Genomic DNA, 25013 nt, shown 5'->3' on the forward strand with positions numbered 1-25013 from the left:
ACGGTTTATTGAAAATTCTGCAGCCCGAAGGCTGAAAATATACATTGGACATAAATGACTTGTTACATACATTGGTGGTTTAACAAAAGCCTTCATTAGAGAAAGGTAAAGGAACATACAGTGAACATACAGATTAATGTAGGTGTTGAACAGCAAACTCGTAGTGTAAGCTCCCTCCCAGATGGTGTTAGGAGGAACTCACGTGGTGTAGTAGTTCCCCTCAGATGGTGTTATGAGGGACCTGGCGTGGTGTAGTAATTCCCTCGCAGATGGTGTTATGAGGGACCTGGCGTGGTGTAGTAATTCCCTCACAGATGGTGTTATGAGGGACCTCACGTGGTGTAGTAATTCCCTCACAGATGGTGTAATGAGGGACCTCACGTGTGTGTGTGTGTGTGTGTTGTGTGAGAGAGTACAGTAATAGGAAATGAGAGCATAGTTATAGGTAGAGAGAGGGGGGAGAGGGAGCGTGAGAGAGGGGAGGTGGAGTGGGCAACAGGTCAAGGGATTGTGATGCGCTAAGTACAGGGGGTGGTGGGCAGTGCCAGTCTGACACAAACGTTGGCTTCCCCTCCCCGCTTCACTCTCTCAGGGTGGGGGTGGTGGGGGGTGTGAGGTGAGGGAGGAAGTGGTGGGGAAGAGTAGGTGTGGTGGTAGAGAGGGGTTGAGGTAGGATTCACTTCTTTCTTATACTACAGCAGCTAGCACTCCTACCACACCTCACCACTACCACACCTCACCACAAACACACCTTACCACTACCACACCTCACCACTACCACATCTCACCACAAACACACCTCACCACTAACACACCTCACCACTACCACACCTCACCACCAACACACCTCACCACTACCACATCTCACCACAAACACACCTCACCACTACCACACCTCACCACTACCACACCTCACCACCAACACACCTCACCACCAACACACCTCACCACTAACACACCTCACCACTACCACACCTCACCACTACCACACCTCACCACTACCACACCTCTCACCACCACCACACCTCCCACCACCACCACACCTCACCACCACCACACCTCACCACCACACCTCACCACCACACCTCACCCACCACACCTCACCACCACCACACCTCCACCACCCCACGCCTCACCACCACCACACCTCCACCACCCCACACCTCCACCACCACCACCCTCACCACCACACCTCCACCACCACCTCCACCACCACCACCTCACCACCACACCTCCCACCAAAATAGGAAAGAATCCTGCCGTGATAAGCAGTTTCCAACAGCTATAGGTCGAGAGGTATAACGTGACCCCCGGTAGCTGCGGGGCGGGGTGGGGCCAGGGAGGTGGGGTGGGGAAATGAGGCAGGGCGGGGAGTGGGGCGGGGCGAGGGGCGAGGCGGGTGGGGCGGGGTGGGGGCGGGGCCAATGAGTGTGTGGGAAGAGATAGAAGGATGGGACGGGGCAGCAGGACGGATCTGGGACAAGAGATGCGGGGCGAGGCAATGAGTTGAGTGCGGGAAGAGATAAACGAGTGGGGCGGGGCAGCGGGGCGGGGCGGGGTGACATCTGACACAGTGAAGGGCATTTGCAGCCTACAAGTGGTGGTGGTGGAGTGACCCTTCACACACACACACCACCAGGATGTGAACCCTCCACACACACACACACACACACACACACACACACACACACACACACACACGTACTGATCGCTATAAATTATCAACAACTCTTAATTCACTACCAGCCAACCTTACCTTTGCACTGTTACTATGTTGATATGCCCTATTGAATAACCCTCCCTCCCTCTTCTGTTATTATATATTAGTACCACCTGTGTTACCTGTATATTATTTGCCAATCAAGTCACCCATTCCCCAATTATGTAACTATATTTTTTTTAGCTTTTTGGTTGCCATGTTCTTTTAATAAACCGCTAATTGTTCTTCTTCTTCTTGTACTTCTTCTTCTTCCTCCCTTCATCACCTCTCTCCCACCAAGAAAACAGTGCAACCTCGAGGGAAGTACCACAACCACGAGGGAAGTACCACAACCAGAAAGGGAGTACCACAACCACGAGGGAAATATTACAACCACGAGGGAAGTATTACAACCACGAGGGAAGTAACACAACCACGAGGGAAGTACAACAACCACGAGGGAAGTACCACAACCACGAGGGAAGTATTACTACCACGAGGGAGGTACCACAACCACAAAGGAAGTACCACAACCACGAGGGAAGTACCACAACCACGAGGGAAGTACCACAACTAAAAAAAATAAATAAATAAAATAAATAAATATTGAAGTGATAACCGTGGTAACATTATGAGATGTTCTTATTACCACCATGCTATTGTACTATTCCAGATGATACTAAATGTTACATAATACTTCCTTGAGATAAATGTATAGTAAATATCAGGTGCCTAAAAGAGAGCTCAGGTTCTCAACTGGCTCAGCCATGTTAATATTGTTATTATTATCCACTCTGTATCTGTGTTTTTATGGCTAAATAAACTGTTTCAATTCAATTCAATTCAACCACGAGAGAAGTACCACAACAACGAGGGAAGTACCACAACCACGAGGGAAGTATTACAACCACGAGGGAAGTACCACAACCACGCGTGAAGTACCACAACCACGAGAGAAGTACCACAATCACGAGGGAAGTACCACAACCACGAGAGAAGTACCACAATCACGAGGGAAGTACCACAACCACGAGGGAAGTACCACAACCACGAGGGAAGTACTACAACCACAAGGGAAGTACCACAACCACGATGGAAGTACTAAAACCACGAGGGAAGTACCACAACAACGAGGGAAGCACTACAACCACGAGAGAAGTACCACAACCACGAGGGAAGTACCACAACCACGAGGGAAGTACTAAAACCGCGAGAGAAGTACCACAACTACGAGGGAAGTACCACAACCACGTGTTATTCTCTCTCATTACACACAGACAGTCCGCCACTACAACAAAATTCAGCCCATAAGAGCCCGCACCGATAGATATAAGAACAGCACCATCCCATCTATTGTTAAAATAATAAACAACTCCTGATTTATGTACTGTACAGCCCTGTAAATGTATTCAATGCATATTATATCATTATGTCTAAATCAAATGTAAGTCTGTATATTTTCAGCCACCGGCTGCAACTCTATCAATAAACCGTTTATTATTATTATTATTACACACACACACACACCAAAATTCCTACACAGCTCACACATCCCATACTTACACACTGTAATGACACATGGCGCTCCCCCCTCTTCTCTCCCCTCACCTCCCCCGCCTCTCTCCCCTCACCTCCCCCCCTCTCCCCTCACCTCCCCCTCACTCTGGTCACACGTGTAGGCCGGGTGTGGTGACCTGGCTCGCTGACCTGCACGTAATTGTACACACCTGTGCTCCCACGCAAACACGTACACATAAACATCCAGACATACGTACACACACGCTCATGCTTACATACATACATACATATATGAGCATATACTTGGATCACGCGCACCTACAGTGATTTACTTGCATACATACATACATACATACATACATACATACATACAAACAAAATATTATTGGGTATTAGGACATGGGTATAGGACATGGGTAACAGGACAAGGATACAAGATATGGGTAATAGGACATGGGTTGTGCAGATATGGTGGACAAGGAAGGGTATATAGGGAGGGACATGGGGAGCGGAGTGGACATGTGTGATGGATGTTGTCTGTGGACAGATGGGACCAGTGAAGAGTCGGAATGCTGAGGCGGGCAGGGCGCTTATGCATGGCGTGAGAACTCTATAGGTGAGTGTGTGTGTGTGTGTGTGTGTGTGTGTGTGTGTGTGTGTGTCTATAGGGTGTGTGTGTGTGTGTCTCTATAGGTGTGTATGTGTGTGTGTGTGTGTGTGTGTGTGTGTGTGTGTGTGTGTGTGTGTGTGTGTGTGTGTGTGGGTGTCTGTGTGTGTGTGTATGTGTGTGTGTGTGTGTGTGTGTGTGTGTGTGTGTGTGTGTGTGTGTGTGTGTGTGTGTGTGTGTGTGTGTGTGTGTGTGTGTGTGTGTGTGTGTGCAATGTAAGGTGTTTTAAGAGCTACTAGACAAACGCACAAACACACTAGGTACAGTTTTATGAACACACATAGGAACTGTGGAAAAAAAAACCCAACGTGTAGTAACCTATGTGCACTGGTGTAAGGGAGACTATAACACACTAGATGCAGATGTTTAGCCATGTGGAGAAAATATGTGGTCATGAGGTATAGCCCATATGGTTGGTATAAGGGATGAGGGAGGTGGGGGGAGAGGTGGGGATGGGGTATAGGAAGCAACGAGACAGACACACAGAAACACACACACACACAGGCAGTAGTGTTGTCGGCACAAAAACACACCAACAGCTGCATCGTCAACACTCTATTATCCCCAACACAAAGGGACAGCACCAACACACCCCCCCCCCCCTTCCTTCCCTCCCTCGTCACCCCTCCCTCCCATCACCTCCAAAAGTCTTCCGCCATCAACGTCACTCATCGTCATCAAAATATGTGCACATCATTCATCATCTTCGTCGTCGTTATCATTATCAACAGAAGCAATTGTCATCAACGGTATTAATTATTATCATCGTCATCAACGGCATTAGTTTTTCAGTATCATCGTCATTATCATCAGCAACAGGTAGGGCATCATGTTGTAGTTTCCGGTTACCTGTTGGAATCACTAATTAGAGGTGAACAGGAAGCAACATTCATAACTGTTTATGGGTTAAGTTATGAAACCCAAATGGTCTTTTCTCCATTTATTAAGAAAATAAACTACGGCACAATAACTGGGATATGACCATAAATAACGCTATAAGCTGTGATCGTTAATAATGGACGAAGCTTTGAGTATACATAGCTTCTTGGGGGACACGTCTCAGTGGCTCAGAGACGGTGTGAGGGAACGGTGGGAAGACACTGTCACATGTCCACCTGATGACCCATACTCACGGCCCATAGGAAAGTTACCATGGGTGATGTAATTATATAAACCTAATGTTTGTAACCCACATTTATATAAGGATTACTGACTGTTATACATGTACTGTAGGGACTAATGCAACCACAACATTCATACTTCCCAAGCTCACCTATGCCTCCCCCACCTGGTCTTCCTCCCTAAATGCCACACAACGTAAACACCTAGAAAAAGTGCAAAAGAGGGCATGCAAGATTATTCTCTCCCCTTCCTACTCCACATATCAAGAAGCGCTCAACACACTGACCCTTTCGACTCTCACTGACCATCACCACGACCTCATCTGCAAATTTGGTAAGAAGCTTCTACACCATCCCCGACACCAGCTCCTACTACCACCTGAGATCCCTGTCCGAGAATTGCTGTTCGACACCACAACCGCATCCAGCCCATACGTGCACGAACTGATCGCTATAAGAACAGCCCAGTCCCAACCATTGTAAAATTATCAATAACATGTAATATCAGTGTATTCACTCCCAAAAACACTGCTCCTTGCACTGTCACTATGTTGAAGTCCTGTAGTTTGAGCTGATCCCCATCTAAGTTATTATATGTCTTATTTGTGTCACTTATGTTACTTGTATATTATTTGTAATTCGTAACCCATTCCCCAAATATGTAACTGTATATTTTCAGCCTTCTGGCTGCCAAGCTCTTTCAATAAACCGTTAATTATTTATCACCAGCAGTAGTAGGCCCCTATAGTACCAGGCAGGGCACCACTATCACCAGCAGTACCAGGCAGGGCACCACTATCACCAGCAGTAGTAGGCAAGGCACCACTATAGTACCAGGCAGGGCACCACTATCACCAGCAGTACCAGGCAGGGCACCACTATCACCAGCAGTACCAGGCAGGGCACCACTATCACCAGCAGTACCAGGCAGGGCACCACTATCACCAGCAGTACCAGGCAGGGCACCACTATCACCAGCAGTACCAGGCAGGGCACCACTATCACCAGCAGTACCAGGCAGGGCACCACTATCACCAGCAGGAGGAGTAACAAGGTGGTGAGGGAGGGCAACAGGTGTGGTTGGCATCAGTGAGGGAGGGTCGAGGTGGGGGGGGGGGCGAGACATTGTACGCGCCACCTGCCCTCTACTGCTCCTGGGAACCGCGCCTCCCCTTCGTTCCCACTTCCGACCCTAGTCCGGACCTGCCCTGCCCGCCCCTTACCCTTACCCTACCCTACCCTACCCGACACTCTCCCCTACCCCAAAACCTCTCCTGCTTGCCTTCTTGCCTGCCTGCCTTCTTTCCGTCCTGCACGTCCCACACCACCATTGACCATTGTCAGCATCGTGTACCTTCACTGGCCAGCGCTCCCGTTTTTACCATAGAATTCATAAATCTTCAACCCATACAGTACAGTACACTTCAAGATGGAGTATTGTAAATCTTCCTCAGGGTGGCAGGCTGTCCCAGGTGTCGAGTCTGCCGTCATAGTACCTGCAGCAGGGTATGGTTGGGGATCAACAACTCTGCATTTCCGTCTTCCCGGTAAAGTTCTTCTTGGTCTTGCAAGAATTACTCCCCACCGCTTGTGTTCTTATCCTCCGTATCGTGGTAGATGTGTCGTCGTAAGCGTGTCGTGGTGGGTGTGTCGTCGTAAGCGTGTCGTGGTGGGTGTGTCGTCGTAAGCGTGTCGTGGTAGGTGTGTCGTCGTAAGCGTGTCGTGGTAGGTGTGTCGTCGTAAGCGTGTCGTGGTAGGTGTTCGCCCTGAGAGACACCTGAACAAGTTTCTGCTCCCTTGTGTGTCCCCTTCCTGGGTTCCTGAGGACATGTGTCATTCCCGGACAGCGGAACATGGCCACCAGGCGTGTTAACTGCGTCGTTGGTGGATGAAGGGGGGCCTCTGGTAGCGTGGTGACGGGGCTGGACAAGCTGCGCAGTAGAGGGAGGAGTAGGCGCGGGGGCAGGGCAGGTCCCCTCAGCGGGCGGGGTAAGGAATGCCGACACAGGCAATAAGGCAGCTCCTCCGGGGTCTCCCCTCTCTGTTAAACCCCGCCGTGGGAACCCGCGCCCCTCCACTTGTGATGCCCAGCACTGATTTCCTCCCGCCATTGCCCAACTAACAACATCCTTCGAGGGAAGACCCATCGAAATTTCCTTCAGAGAGCAAGAAAAACTTTACGTCACTGAAAACTTGAGTCACAGGAAACTGGAGGAAATAAAGCCTGAGTACTTCACACCCAGTGTTTATTACAGCTGTGGTGGCGAGAACCATGTGGTGTAGTGCTCGGCTTAACTACTGTACTTCCGTTGTCGAAGTAGTTGAGGTGTTTTAAGTAATCCTGCCACAATTATGTGAGTGCAGGGGTGATTGTTCTGGTGTTGAACACAGGGAGGAGTGTGACCAAACATGGCGACTGTGTTACTACCAATATTATGATGGGAGGGAAAAAAGGAGGGAGGGTGGTGGCGGCCTCCCCCTCGCTACCACACACACGACCCACTACATGCGTCACACGACCTCCAACACAGCCACACACACGACCTCCAGTAAGACAAGTGTAGAGGGCGTCAGGAGAGGGCCGAAGAAAAATCTACATATGTTAGTGTTCAGTCCCATGTCCCCAACGTTCATACACACAGAGTACATGTACTGCTGCGCGGTCCTGGAACACCAAGTGGACTTAATACTGGAAGACCATGTGGGACTTGATCACGCACACCTGAGTACCAGTCATCACCCCCAGGTAGATTGCAGGCAGGAGTCGACTCCGCCCCTCACTCGTGATAACATAATCCCTCCACCAAACGTCGGGACAAACACTTTACAACAGTTTAGGAAGAGAAAGTAGTTTTTTTTTTACTTAATTCTTGGCTATAATGATGAAAAGTTATTTATTCAAGTTTGAGCATCGTCACAGGAAAGAGATGGAGGGGGGGGGTGAGGGGTGGTAATTGGGGGTGTTAGAGGTGGTAATTGGGGGTGTTAGAGGTGGTACTGGTGGTCATGGTGTTAATGACCTCTGCAACAAGTGGCAGAGCAAATTAAGACACACACACACACACACACACACGTATGTTTGCCGGAGATCAAATACATGCTTCAAGTCTCCTTCATCACACACTCTCCCTATTCCTCCTCCTGTGCATCACGGGTCGTTCAACCAAGCACAAGAAATGACACGAGAACCCACGAGGACGGACCCACCTGGCGAGATGGATGGAGAACGAGATCATTAAGACTAGGTCATTAAAACAACAACCATAAACGTCTGGTGATGCACGAGGCTCCATGGTGGCGGGACAACAACACCGACTGTATACCTGTGACCCTTAATTGGAGTCAACACCAGGTATGACCCAGGTAACGATAGTAGGTGACGTGATTCTCTAACCTAACTTGAGCCAATAAGATTTCGCTACTATAAGCAAATCTGTATGATATTTCGTCTGGCGTAAGCTTCCATTAACGCCAGGCGATGCTGAATTGCCTGTGAGGTGTTAGAGGAGCAGTCACATGTTGAGGAGGTCCTGTCACTAGTCACATATTTAAGAGTGACAAAGGGCGCCTCAGTCAACACTCCACCTACCAGGATGTCCCAACACAAGTGTCCTACGCCTCCCACGGTCCTACCCAAGCGGAGTCACATCCTATACAGGGGGAGGTGGGGGAGGGGGTAGTAAGAGAAGGGGTAAGAGAAGAAGGGAGGGGAGGATGAAGGGTAAGGATAGGGGGCTAGAAGATGAAGGAAGGATAAGGAAAAGGGGGGGTGAAAAGGGAGAGACTGGAAGGGGAAAAGGCGAGGGACTGTGTTGCTCTAGTATCAACAACAAAGCGCCCTCCCTCCCCCCACACACAACAAAATAAGCTGGTGTATTCCCTGGTAAGGATAGACACCCACTACTGTACACACACACACACACACACACACACACACACACACACACACACACACACACACACACCCAAACACCCACCTCTTCCCCCCACACTATAAATCCCCCACCTCTATCACCACCACCACCACCATCTTCGCTAAGGTAAGCTGAACCGGTTAAATATCTCCCGGTACAATCCCCCTGCATCACTGAACCGGTAACAGCGTCTTCATCTCAGCGATATTAACAATAGTCTCAGCGATATTAACGATAGTCTCAGCGATATTAACGATAGTCTCAGCTATATTAACGATAGTCTCAGCTATATTAACGATAGTCCAGCTAGCCAGCTATATTAACGATAGTCTCAGCGATATTAACAATAGTCTCAGCGATATTAACGATAGTCTCAGCGATATTAACGATAGTCTCAGCTATATTAACGATAGTCTCAGCTATATTAACGATAGTCTCAGCTATATTAACGATAGTCTCAGCGATATTAACGATAGTCTCAGCGATACTAACGATAGTCTCAGCGATATTAACGATAGTCTCAGCGATATCCTAATTATTGTGTTAGTAGTAGTTAGTGGTCGGTCGGTGGTAAATACAGAGATGATGAAACTATAGCGGAAAAAATGTGCTTACTAGCGAGTATCCGGTGTGTGTGTGTGTGTGTGTGTGTGTGTGTGTGTGTGTGTGTGTGTAAGGTTCCTACTGACGTCATATTTTAGACTAGTTGACGTCATATCTCACACCAGTTTGTCTCCTATGTACAATTCCTGACTTAAGTGCCACAAACAATCGTAGGGCAGCTGATGGTTAGTGAGGAAGTGAGAGCCACACACATACTGACACTGTGGGAACTGGTAGGAAGAGGAAGGTAAGGGGGTGAAGGAGGGGACGAAGGAGGGAAGGAAATGGTATGTGAAGTGAAGGATGAGACCAAATGGGTGAGTGTGGGGGTGAGTGAGGTCAGTGTGGGTGAGTTAATGAATATAACATGATTTGGTGTCACATGATAAACATTTTTCAATTTGTAGTAAAAAAAAGAATAGTTTTGTCCGGAAAGGTTTATAGGAGACGGGTTTTGTCCGGAAAGGTATATAGGAGACAGGTTTTGTCCGGAAAGGTTTATAGGAGACGGGTTTTGTCCGGAAAGGTTTAGTCGTCCCTTCTATAGCTTAGTGGGCCCAGTGATAAGAGATGGGGCGGCGTTAGGGGAGGTGGGGTGGGGCCAGAGGTTGCGCAAGTGCAGTAGAGGGAGCCAGAGGGAGTGTGGGAATCTTGGGCAGGTGGGCACATAATGCTCGTCCCCCCTCCAAGCACCACCACCACCAACACAAACAACAACATTCTCGCGGATTTACCTCCCTATGATGTGTCCACCTCCCCACCCCCTACCCCCCCCACCCACCACCCCCACACCCCACCCCACCCTACAACCCCACCCACTACTCTTAATACCAAGTGGCTCCGATCACACACACACACACACACACCTTACAGTGCAGCCCAACAGCGGCCTCAACACACAGGCTCTAGTTACCGTCACATTGTTATTGTCGTCTTCCCATAGTCCCTCGAGTCCTGCCAGCCAATAACAATGTCCGTCCATGGTAATTAGAGAGACCCCGTCCATATGGTGGTGGTGTAATTCTGCCCGCCAGGTATTACTGAGTCCACCAATTTCCCTACATGCAAGGTGAGCATTCTGGGCCCCTCGGGAACACGTCTCCAGCAGAGAGGAGTCGTAACCAGAAGCGCCCAGCTGTGCACACTGAATTCCCGAGAATGAGGAATGTGACCTACGTCTCTATGAAGCCAGATGGCGCCGTGATTCCAGGTGTCGGGGTTGGAATGCGTCAGGAATGTGTTGAGAATGTGAGGCAGGTGAAGGGGAGCTGCAGCCGACGTCACCAGGAAATAATATCAACATTAAAAATTATCGGTAAGAATCATGAATTAAAAACGGAAAGTTAGTTGGTAGAGGCGGGCGGGTAGAGTGAGGGCAGGACAAGACAAGAGCAGAGGCGGGGTGATTCTGGTAACAAAGTGGACCACAAACAATCACGGCTAACTACATAAAGCACCAAAACTGTTGCCTTCACGTGGTCACCAGCCAAGCGTCCACCTCCCAACACGCCTCCCTCACCAACAACACACCAGCCAGGACAACAAGTGAAGCAGAGAAACATTCAATAATAAACGGGAAAAACAACAGAGTAAAAGCTGCAATAAGAGTGTGTAATGTTCAGGCAGGAGGAGGAGGAGGACAAAGGGTGGCGGGAGTCTCCACCACCTGGCCTCCCTCCCCAACCTACCCGACCCTTCCTTCCTTCCTTCCTCAATTCCCGCTCGCCCGCCCAACACCGCCCCGGGGCATGCCACCACCACCACCACCACCCCAACCTATAATGGTCATCTCCCTCTGCTCACAGTAGCCCCGTGTAATTAGTATTATGATCGACGTTTATCGTAATACGTGAGTAACACTATCACGACCAAACCCTCTCACCCGGACCTCCCTCCCCCCTCTCTCTCCCTCCCTCGCCGAACACTCTTTTATCCTCCCCCTCCCCTTCCTCTGTCCTCTTTCACTTCCACACAACATTGCCTTCCTTCCCCGGATAACTTCTCCGACAAACAATCCCTCAGTCCTAGAGACCTGTGTGTGTGTGTGTGTAGTGCAGAGCCTGTCACTACCACACATATATTACATATATTATTACATAATTATTACACACACACACACACACACACACACACACACACACACACACACACACTTGCCCTCCACGTGTTGGCCAGGCCGGGAGATGGCCAGCAAGACCACACTCGACACCATCTCCACCCCGTGTTGATGTAGCGGGGATGATCACACCACACACCTCTACCACCACACTCACACACCCCACCACCACACTCACACACCTCCACCACCACACTCACACACCTCCACCACCACACCACACCACACCCACACACCTCCACCACCACACCACACCCCTACCACCACACTCACACCCCCTACCACCCCCACACTCACACCTCCACCACCACACTCACACACCTCTCACACCACACTCACACCCCCTCTACCACCACACTCACACCTCTCACACACCACACCCACACACCTCCACCACCACACCACACACCCCACCACCACACTCACACACCCCCCCACCACCACACCTCACACACCCCTCTACCACCACACTCACACCCCCCACCACCACACCACACACCTCCCACACCACACACTCACACACCTACCACCACACTCACACCCCACCACCACACCCACACCTCCACACACCACACTCACACCTCTCACACCACACTCACACACCCCTACCACCACACTCACACCTCCCACACCACACTCACACCCCTCTACCACCACACCACACCCCCACCACCACACACCACACCCCCACCACACTCACACCCCTCACCACCACACCCACACACCCCACCACCACACCTCACACACCCCACCACCACACCTACCAACCCCCCCTACCACCCCCACACCTCACACACCCCTACCCACCACACCTCACACCCCCACCACCACACTCACACCTCTCACACCACACCTCACACCTCCCCACACCACTCCACCTCACACCACACCTCACATCTCACACCCACACCCTCACACACCCACCTCACACCCCACACCACACCCCCACCACCCCACCCCACACCTCCTCACACCACACCCACACCCTCACACCACCCACACCTCTCACACCACACCCACACCTCTCACACCACACCCACACCCTCACACCACACCACACCCCCACCACCACACACTCACACCTCTCACACCACACTCACACCCTCACACCACACCCACACCTCTCACACCACACCTCACACCTCTCACACCTCTCACACCACACCACACCACTCACATCTCACACCCACACCTCACACCACACTCACAACCCCACCACCACACCCACACCTCACACCTCACACCCACACCTCCCACACCACACTCACCTCCCCACACCACACACCACCACCCTCACACCACACCCACACCTCTACACCACACCTCACCTCCTCCCCACACCACCCTCACCCCCCACCACCACACCCCACACCCTACCACCACACCTCACACCTCTCACACCACACCACACCCTCACACCACACTCACACCTCCACAACCCCACCACCACACTCACACCTCACACCCCCACATCTCACACCTCCTCTCACAACCACACCTCACCCACACATCTCCCTCACACCACACCTCACACCCTCACACCCCTACCACCCCACACCTCACCCTCCTCACACCACACTCACACCTCCTCACACCACACCTCACACCTCCCCACACCACACACCACACCTCACATCTCACACCACACCTCACACCTCTACCACCACACTCACACCTCACACCACACTCACACCTCTCACACCACACCACACCCCCCCCACACCACACTCACACACCACACTCACACCTCTCACACCACACTCACACCTCCCACACCACACCTCACACACCCCTCTCACACCCACACCACACCTCACACCCCACACCACCTCACACCTCTACCACCACACTCACACCTCCCACACCACACCACACCCCCCACACCACACTCACACCTCTCACATCTCCCCACACCACACTCACACCTCTCACACCCTCACCACCACACCCCACACCCCACCACCTCACACTCACACCTCTCACACCACACTCACACCTCTCACACCACACTCACACCCCTCACCCACTTCACACTCACACTCACACTACAGGAGGTGCTGTTTAGTGTGGGAAAGGAGAGAGAGAGAGATCGCCTGCCTGTCTGTCTCTCTCTCTAGGAACACCTTGCCTTCAGGAATCTCGGGAACGCAGCGGGAATGGCCTGGGAATGAGAGACGCCACCTGCCACCCACCCATCATTAAGGGAGGGAGGAGAGCAGCTGCCCCCCCTCCCCTTGTCAGAGTGTTTTTATTTAGCGCGTGATGAAGCCTATATATACAGGTATATATATTTTCCTAGTGCCTTTTATTTCTATATTTCCTCTTCTATATAATTATTCATATGTGTCTTTCTCCGCGTGTTTACTCCTCTTCGTCATTTACTACTACTACTACCAACAACAACAACAACAACAACAACAACAACAACAACAACAATAACAACAACAACAACAACAATAATAATAACAAACACACAACAACAACCATAACAACAATAACAACAACAATAATAATAATAATAATAATAATAACAACAACAATAACAACACACAACTTGACTTGTAACAACACAACAACACACTAACAATATGAACTAAATACTGTACTATGGGCTTGAGATACAGTGTTAATCTCTTTATTTACTCACAATATACAACACTAGTCTTATACTTACATACATACATACATACATACATACATACATACATACATACATACATCCCTTCATTCATACATACATACATCCCTTCATTCATACATACATACATACATTCATTCTACATACATACATACATACATCCCTTCATTCATACATACATACATACATACAAAGGTTTAAAGTTAATCAAACTTACCTTAGACTAACATCATACCACACTACAGCAGGATACTTCCCACTACAGCAGGATACTTCACACTACAGCAGTGGGATACTTCACACTACAGCAGGATACTTCCCACTACAGCAGGATACTTCACACTACAGCAGGATACTTCCCACTGCAGCAGTGATACTTCACACTACAGCAGCAGGATATTTCACACTACAGCAGGACACTTCTACATTGCAGGATACTACACTACAGCAGGATACTCACAGCAGGATACTTCACATTTACAGCAGGATACTACACTACAGCAGGATAATACTCACACTACAGCAGGGTACTTCACACTACAGCAGGATACTCTACACTACAGCAGGGTACTCACACTACAGCAGGATACTCTACACTACAGCAGGATACTCACACTACAGCAGGATACTTCTACATTTACAGCAGGATACTTCACACTACAGCAGGATACTTCACTGAGATACTCACATTTACAGCAGGATACTTCACACTACAGGATACTTCACACTACAGCAGCAGGATATTTCACACCACGGTATGATACTTCACACTACAGCAGGATACTTCACACTACAGCAGGATACTTCACATTTACAGCAGGATACTCACACTACAGCAGGATACTTCACACTCACAGCAGGATACTTCACACTACAGCAGGATACTTCACACTGCAGGATACTTCCCACTACAGCAGGATACTTCACACTACAGCAGCAGGATACTTCACACTACAGCAGGATACTTACATTACAGCAGGATACTTCCACACTCACAGCAGTGGGATACACTACAGCAGGATACTTCACACTACAGCAGGATACTACACTACAGCAGGTACTTCACACTACAGCAGGATACTTCACACTACAGCAGGATACTACACTACAGCAGGATACTTCACATTTACTGTCAGGATACTCTTACACTACAGCAGGATACTTCACACCCGCAGTAATGGGTACTCACACTACAGCAGGATCTTCACACTACAGCAGGATACTTCACACTACAGCAGTGGGATACATCACACTACAGCAGTATACTTCACACTACAGCAGGATACTTCACATTTACAGCAGGATACTTCCACACTACAGCAGGGTACTTCACACTACAGCAGGATACTTCACACTACAGCAGGATACTTCACACTACAGCAGGGTACTTCACACTACAGCAGGATACTTTACACTACAGCAGGATACTTCACACTACAGCAGTGGGATACATCACACTACAGCAGTATTTCACACCACCACAGCAACACTACACTATTACAGAGGTGCCTCAACCCACTGTAGGTAACACAAAATCAAATGTTACCTGTCTCCTTACCTGTAGTTAGCGCAGCCACCGTAACCCACGTGTCCTCTGCAAGTGTACAAGAGATATTTTATTAATTAACTAAGAATAAAATAAAGAGTTTAATAGTCTGGAAATGATTTAGTCTTATGTGTTTGTTGTGGTCAATAAAATATCTATTTATCTGTGGTTTAGGAAGATATTACACAGGTAGGATAAAAAACAGGGCACAGGTAACGTCTATTAATGAGGTAAAACGAAGACAAATGTGTTCTTAATTACAGGTGTTCTAACGGGGTGAGTTTATCATCTAACACACTAAAATTAAATCTTCATTCATGTTTTATATATTATTTAATCATGTATTTATTTATTTATTAATGTGAAGATAAACAAATCAGCACCAGCAGATGGGAAAACAAGTCTAGGGTATTGGACAGCCAGAGTAGAGGAGGCGCGTGGCCCAAGGGTTCAGGGTCGCGTGCCGCTCTCCTCGCCACCCACGCCACCTCCCACGCCACCCACATCCTCTTTCACACGTTTCACAACTATCTATCAACCACAATTTTGTAAACTTTTTTCCATATGGTTGAATGAGAAGAGAGGAGGTAGTGGAAGGGCAGGAGACAGGTGAGGTAGTGTGTGTGTGTGTACTACTGGAGGAGGAACAGACGCGTGCCACCTCACCTGCTGCGTGTGTCATGACTCCCTTACCTTCTACAAGTACTCCTACACCTTCAGTACTGTTCCTCACATTCTACGCTTCGTCTTCACCCCCAGCAGGAGAAGTGGGTGTGGTGAGGCGGCCAGGACACATAAACAAGGTCCTGACGGTGGGGATAAGGTGACGCGTGCCACCCGACCTCACCTCCGTCAGTAGCCACACCTTGACCTCGTCCTCTAGCCTCCACAACACACCTAGGACGAGTGCTAGTGGGTGAGGAGGTAGTGAGGATAGAGGGTAATGCGTACAGTATACATCCCCATCCACATATCCTCACCCATCCACCTACCTATCCCTGGGAGAAGAAAAAGAAAGAAAGGAGAGAAGAAGGAAGAGAAGGAAAATGAAAGAAGAAAGATGAGAAAAACGAAGAATGAGGAGAAAGAAGAAAGACGAGAGAACAAGAAAGAAAGAAGGAAGAAGGGAGAGAAAGAAAAAGAAAGAAAAAGAAAGAAAGAAGGAAATAAGTGTCACCAAACAGACGATCATCACAGCTCTCAACCAATTCAATCACGCGGTCAACACCTGGCCACACGACGACCACCTGTGACTGTCAACAAGGCCACGACGACCACCTGTGACTGTCAACAAGGCCACGACGACCACCTGTCACTGTCAACAAGCACGACGACCACCTGTGACTTTAACAAGACCACGACGACCACCTGTGACTGTCAACATACGACGACCACCTGTGACAGTCAACAAGACCACGACGACCACCTGTGACTGTCAACAAGACCTCGACGACCACCTGTGACTGTCACAAGACCACGATGACCACCTGTGACTGTCAACAAGACCTCGACGACCACCTGTGACTGTCACAAGACCACGATGACCACCTGTGACTGTCAACAAGGCCACGACGACCACCTGTGACTGTCAACAAGACCACGATGACCACCTGTGACTGTCAACAAGACCTCGACGACCACCTGTGATCAATCAAGACAATCACGATGACCACCCTGTCAACAAGACCTCGACGACCACCGAGACTGTCTCACAAGACCACGATGACCACACACAAAACACACAGGTAACAGTTAACGAATACACCTGTCCCTGCTGATCCAGGAGAAGATTAATCAGCAGCCTCCTCGCCTCCCTCCTCACCACCACTTCCTCCTCACTCACCTCATCTCCTCCTCACTCCTCCCCCAATCACCAGCTACAGAGATGAGTTTTACAGGTGGTGGAGAATCGACCATCTTTGATCAGTAAATAACAGCAACCTGAGGTATAGCTTGGTTGACTGTGTGGCGGTGAGGGTAGGTGGTGGGGAGGGGTAGGTGGTGGTGGGAGGTGGTGGTGGTGGTGAGGTAGTGGTGGTGATGGCGGTGAGGGTAGTGCGTGAGGGGCAGGTGGCGAGGTGGAGAGGGTAGGTGGTGGTGAGGTAGGTGGTGGTGAGGTGGCGGGAGGGTAGGTGGCGTGAGGGGTAGGTGGCGGTGAGGGGTAGGTGCTGTGAGGGTAGGTGGTGGTGAGGGGTGGTGAGGTGGGTGAGGGGTAGGTGGTGGAGGGGTAGGTGGTGGAGTGGTAGGTGGCGGTGAGGGGTAGGTGGCGGTGAGGGGTAGGTGGTGGTGAGGGGTAGGTGGTGGTGAGGGGTAGGTGGTGGTGAGGGGTAGGTGGTGGTGAGGGGTAGGTGGTGGTGAGGGAAGGTGGTGGTGAGGGTAGGTGGTGGTGAGGGGAGGAGGGGTAGGTGGTGGTGAGGGGTAGGTGGTGGTGAGGGGTAGGTGGTGGTGAGGGTAGGTGGTGGTGAGGGGTAGGTGGTGGTGAGGGTAGGTGGTGGTGATGGAGGTGGAGGGGTAGGTGGTGGTGAGGGTGTGGGTGGCGGTGAGGGGTAGGTGGTGGTGAGGGCAGGTGGTGGTGAGGGGTAGGTGGTGGTGAGGGGTAGGTGGCGGTGAGGGAGGCAGGGGTAGGTGTGGTGGGGAGGGGTAGGTGGTGGTGAGGGGAGGGGTGGTGGTGGAGGGGTAGGTGGTGGGTGGAGGGGTAGGTGGTGGTGAGGGGTAGGGTGGTGGTGAGGGGTGGTGGTGGAGGGTAGGTGGTGGTGATGGCGGTGGAGGGGCAGGGTGGTGGTGAGGGGTAGGTGGTGGTGAGGGGTAGGGTGGTGGTGAGGGTAGGTGGTGGTGAGGCAGGTGGCGGTGAGGGGTAGGTGGGGTGAGGTAGGTGGTGGTGAGGGGTAGGTGGTGGTGAGGGGGTAGGTGGTGGTGAGGGGTAGGTGGTGGTGAGGGCAGGTGGTGGTGAGGGGAGGTGGTGAGGAGGGTAGGTGGTGGTGAGGGCAAGGTGGTGGCATGGCGGTGAGGGTAGGTGGAGGTGGGAGGGTAGGTGGCGGTGAGGGGTAGGTGGTGAGGCGGTGGTGAGGGTAGGTGGTGGTGAGGGGTAGGTGGCGGTGGAGGGGTAGGTGGGGTGAGGGGTAGGTGGTGGTGAGGGTAGGTGGTGGTGAGGTGGTGGTGGTGAGGGGTAGGTGGTGGTGAGGGGTAGGTGGTGGTGAGGGTAGGTGGTGGTGAGGGTAGGTGGCGGTGAGGGGCAGGGCGGTGAGGGTAGGTGGTAGGAGGGGTAGGTGGTGGTGAGGGTAGGTGGTGGTGAGGGGTAGGTGGTGGTGAGGGGTAGGTGGTGGTGAGGGAAGGTGGTGGTGAGGGGTAGGTGGTGGTGGAGGAAGGTGGTGAGGGGCAGGGGTGGTGGTGAGGGGTAGATGGTGGTGAGGGGTAGGTGGTGGTGAGGAAGGTGGTGGTGAGGAAGGTGGTGGTGAGGGGTAGGTGGTGGTGAGGTAGGTGGCGGTGAGGTAGGTGGTGGTGAGGGTAGGAGGTGGTGAGTGGTGAGATTATTAACCAGAGACACCCATTATAGACTGTGGACGAAAAAATGGCCATAATATACCGGATTTGTAAACCTACCCCCACACACACCCTGCCCCCCCACACACACCTGCCCCCCCACACACACACCTGCCCCCCCACACCTCCAGCTACTGTATCATTGCCTAATAGTGAGGTTACTTCCTGGTGACGCCGCTGTTCACTCTCCCCGCCGCCTCACCTGTAATTTCAGTCAACATGTTTACCTGTGATTCATGCGGACGACAACACGGCCATCACTCTTACCAACACTTGTTATGACGTGCACTAAGTTAACTGCTGGTCATAATGGCTGGAAAGTTTGGAAATGCTCAACAAACGACGCAATTAAACAACCACTCTAACTATCGCCACCTTCAGGGGGGCACAAACACTGATGGCCGCCGTGGGTGGTACACAGGGCTTGTTTACCTGTTGTGATGGATACAGTAATTATGAGGTGGAAGGAAGGTCTTTTACACACACTCAGAGCTCCTGTGTCTGGTACCAAGGTCGGGTGGGTGGACACATATACACACCTAACCTAACCTAACCTAACCTAACCTAACCTAACGTATTTAATCCAGTTAACATCATATGTGTTATGTTGTGAGTAGCTCTCATGACGGCCACCACAACACACACTCACTGTACACAAACAAATTAATTTCAGGTCTAGATGATGATGATGATGATGATGATAATTAAACACTCTCTCTCTCTCTCTCTCTCTCTTAGTTGCACATTATGACACACGCCTCCACCCACATAGGACACACGCCTCCCCCCCACCTGCGTGCGTGGGTGTGGGCGTGGTAGAGCTCAGCCAGCCGGGGTCATCATGAACAATGGCCGCCCCCAAATTACCATCTTCCGTGCCGCTGGTGAATCACTTCTCTTTTCTACCCCACCTGAGTTATTTACACTATAGGTACCTGCCCCTCCCACCCCCCTGCCCCGCCTCCTATCCCCCACCCCTGCCCCGCCTCCTATCCCTCCCACCCCCTGCCCCGCCTCCCTCCTCATCCCTCCCACCCCTGCCCGCCTCCTATCCCTCCCACCCCTGCCCCGCCTCCAATCCTCCCACCCCCTGCCCCGCCTCCTATCCTCCCACCCCCTGCCCCGCCTCCTATCCCTCCCCACCCCTGCCCCGCCTCCTGCCCCACCCACCCTGCCCAGGTGGACGGTCTACAGTAACATGGCTGAACGGTTCCTCATCAACACCACCACCACCATCAACACCACCACCACCACCACCATCAACACCACCATCACCACCAACAAACAACAACAACAACAACAACTACTAGTATCTATAAACACTTGAGTGAGGGCCTCCCACCATCCTGTGCTGTGAGTCTCTCACCTGCCGTCACCACACTTCCTAATTCCATCTCCCCAGCAGGTAGGTAGCAGCTCACCTCTCCCCCCGTGTACACCTTATTATAATCCTACACGTGAACTAACCAACTGTGACGGGCCATGTGAGAAATAACGGCATACGGGTAATTACTACTATCTGTTATCCCAGCTAATAATGTGACACTAAATTACTACCAACAACAATCACACACACACACACACACACACACACACACACACACACACACACACACACACACACACACACACACACACACACACACACACACCTATAGTTTCATGGGAAGATGAAGCAAAATTCAATATCTTGAAGGTAAACAAAAATCACCTGGGAATTTGAGGAGGAGATTTCTTAGGGTCATCGAACCTAGAGTATTAGGTTTTATATCTAGAAGTGTAAGTAATCAGAGTGCAGAGGTCTTATTGCAACTATATCTTGCGCTAGTCAGGCCGCACCTCGATTATGCGGTTCAGTTCTGGTGCCCCTATTATAGAATGGATATAAATTCACTAGAGTCGGTGCAGCGAAGAATGACGAAAATGATTCCGACTTAGAAACCTTCCATATCAGGATAGGTTAAAGAAACTAAACTTGCATTCCCTAGAAAGACGAAGAGTGGGGGAGATATGAAGAAGTATTCAATGGTGAAAGGAATCAATAAAAGGGATATAGATAAAGTTCTTATATATCCGAGCAGGATAGACTCGGAGCAACGGATTCAAGTTGGATAAGTTTAGGTTTAGGAGGAGATAGGAAGAAACTGGTTCACAAATAGGGTGGTGGACGAGGAACAAGCTTAGCAACCTTGTAGTAAGTGCTGGAACTCTGAAAGTCAAAAGGAGGCTGGATAGATTCATGGATGATAGAGAGTGGTAGTAACTCTCGACAGGAGCTGCCATGCACAGGCCAACCGGCCTATTGCAGACTCCTTATTTTCTTGTTCTTATGTTCTTATACAGTCAGAGATGGGACGCCGCCTGACTCACACTGCACAGAGTACATGTGTGAGGCAACACACACACACACACACACACACACACACACACACACACACACACACACACACACACACACACAGTGAGTCTTATAGTTACACACAATGGTTAAATGAACGGCAGATGATTAGTTTAATTTTGTTTGTTTGTTTTTCTTTGTCTTTTGAGAATTTTATAAATATCACTTTTCTTTTTTCCAGAGTAATGAGTTGGTTCTCACTCGTCTGTACAGGTGACCCCCAAACACACACCTTAATTACGCCTCACCTTGGTATCATATTATCACCTGATCTCTGGCACAATACACCATACTGTTAGTCCACTTTGTACCGCATCACCCTGTCACCATCATTGGGTCACCACAGCCACTGGACCAACATCACTATTGAACCGCCACCACCATCACTGGACCATCACCATACCACCATCACTATCATCACTGTACCACCACCACTATCATCACTGTACCACCATCACCATCATCATTGTACCACCATCATCACTGTACCACCATCACTATCATCACTGTACCACCACCACTATCATCACTGTACCACCATCACCATCATCACTGTACCACCACCACCAACACCACTGTACCACCATCACCATCACTGTACCACCACCATCACTGTACCACCATCACTATATCGACCATCACCATCACTGTACCACCACCACCACCATTATCACTTACCACCACCACCACCATCACTGTACCACCACCAATATCATCACTGCACCCACCATCACTATACGACCATCATCATCACTGTACCACCATCACCACCATCATCACTGTACCACCATCACCACCATTATCACTGTACCACCACCAATATCATCACTGTACCACCATCACTATACGACCACCACCATCACTGTACCACCATCACCACCATTATCACTGTACCACCACCAACATCATCACTGTACCACCATCACTATACGACCACCACCATCACTGTACCACCATCACCACCATTATCACTGTACCACCATCACTAGCCATTTACTGCCTTCACCCCCGACAAGCACAAGTCTCCAAGCTCTTAGACACAACACCAGAGTTTCAGGGACTGTGGTACTGAAACACAACTCACCAGCGACACCCGTGTACCTGCGTGCGAACCCTAATTAAAGACGGTTCGTGACACCTGTTCCGTGGAAAGTGGTTGACCTGCTTCACTCGCCCCAGACAGCCCCGCCCCGCCCCGCCCCGACGTTAAGCTACACACAAATACAGTAAACAAAGTCAACGAAAGAGAAAGATTGATGACAGACAGACAGATGATTTATGGACCGATTGTAAAACACTCAACATAACCTGTCCAGGGGTTCTATCTAAACCTTCCTTAAATCCCACAAATTACTAACCTAACCTAACCCATCAAACCTAACCTAACCTAACCCATCAAAACCTAACCTAACCCATCAAAACCTAACCTAACCCATCAAAACCTAACCTAACCTAACCCATCAAAACCTAAACTAACCTAACCTATCAAAACCTAACCTAACCTAATTACTCGAGAGTTTTAACGACATTCAATTAAGGGCCCAGTAGGATTTAGGGGCCTATTAGGACTGGGGCCACACACACACACACACACACACACACACACACACACACACACACACACACACACACACACACACACACACACACACACACACACACACACACAAATAAACACTGGATGCTGTAGATGAGAGAGCAGTAGCCTGTAACAACCACATCCCAGAGCACACACACACACACACACACACACACACACACACACACACACACACACACACACACACACACACACACACACACACACACACACACACACACACACACACACACACACACACACACACACACACACACACACACACACACCACTTCACCTGACTTCCACATACACAAGTCGTGATGACACGAGACAACCACTCAACAAAAAAAAAAAAATCTACCCACGATATTAAAAGGACAAATAACATTAAATAACAAAGACACAATCACTCACAACAAACACACACATAATTATTTAAAACTACAAGAATACAAAACAAATAATACAAAAATCATACACTGAGTACACAACAACAGCAAGAGATACAGCCTCTACTAATACTATGAAAGCATAACACGTAATACTACCTCCCTCCCTCCCCACCCCACCCCATCACCCTCCCTCCCCCCATCAATATTGTGGTAGAGGCGGTGAAGGAGTGGCTGACGGAAGAAGGAGGAGGAGGAGGTGGGTAAAGAGCCGTGACCCACACATGCAGCGGATATATCCATCACGTCACCCAGAGGCAATAAGTGGTGGTGGTGGTTATGGTGGTAGTAAGGGTGGTTTTAAAGTGTTCATTAAAGTGTTTGATGTCAGGTGGAAAAAAATTTATCAAGTGTAATTAAAAATCTTGAGGGTTATTTTCTTCCCCAAACAACAAATTGTAAATAGAAAAAAATAAAAATAAATCTGTAAATATAAGAATTGATGGGTGGTGAGTGGTGGGGGGAGGGTAGGGAGGGGGGAGGAGGGAGGGGGGGAGGAGGGGAGCTTGGAAACATATGAATACAAAAATAAACATTTAAAAATAAATAAATACATAAATGAATCTTAAAATAAAACTAAAAAAAATATATATAATTACAGAAAAAAAATTGTCTAAACAAAACTAAACTAAGTCTTGCCCACACACACACACACACACACACACCTCGTCAACCCACTCTCAATTATTCACAATCAATCTCAACTTTTATCTGGTTTCAATTCCACTCTTGAAATGGGTCGTCCAGTGTTGGTGATTTTTGTTCGATTATTTAATGAAGGGAATCCAACCCTGGAGATGGCTGTGTGTGTGTGTGTGTGTGTGTGTGTGTGTGTGTGTGTGTGTGTGTGTGTGTAGAGATAAATCAAACAAACAAACACACACCCACCCCCACCCCCACATTTTGTACACCTGTCCCCCATCTACCTGAAGGTGTAGGTGTAGCAGGTAATTATTTCCCTTCGTTCAATCTCAACTCCATCACAGTCAATTCTCACGGAAGCGAAAAACCCCACCTACCTCGACTGGACTAAACGCTTTGATCAAGGTGTCGACCATCAACTAACTGTAGTCATGGATACACCCGACACCACAACACACACACGGGCAAATACACTACCATACCACACCCTAGAGAAGAGATTTACATAGGTGTTTAATTAGTCAGGTTGGGATGGGTTAGGTTAGGGTTAGGTTAGGTTAGTTTTATCCGTCAGACCCAC

The 25013-nt window shown here is 49.7% G+C and overlaps 1 protein-coding gene across 3 annotated transcripts in view; it reads right to left on the minus strand.

Annotated features, from left to right (window-relative positions):
• LOC121868728 (recombining binding protein suppressor of hairless-like) overlaps nt 1-25013 on the minus strand; it is a 174896-nt gene that overhangs the window by 83271 nt on the left and 66612 nt on the right. For all 3 annotated transcript variants that reach the window (XM_042369595.1, XM_042369596.1, XM_042369594.1), the window contains one exon: nt 15835-15870. The gene's annotated coding sequence lies outside the window, so the exon portion shown is untranslated. The remainder of the gene's footprint in view (nt 1-15834; nt 15871-25013) is intronic.

The sequence above is a fragment of the Homarus americanus genome, unplaced genomic scaffold, assembly GCF_018991925.1.
Source record: "Homarus americanus isolate GMGI-L3 unplaced genomic scaffold, GMGI_Hamer_2.0 scaffold30535, whole genome shotgun sequence".
NCBI lineage: Eukaryota > Metazoa > Arthropoda > Malacostraca > Decapoda > Nephropidae > Homarus > Homarus americanus.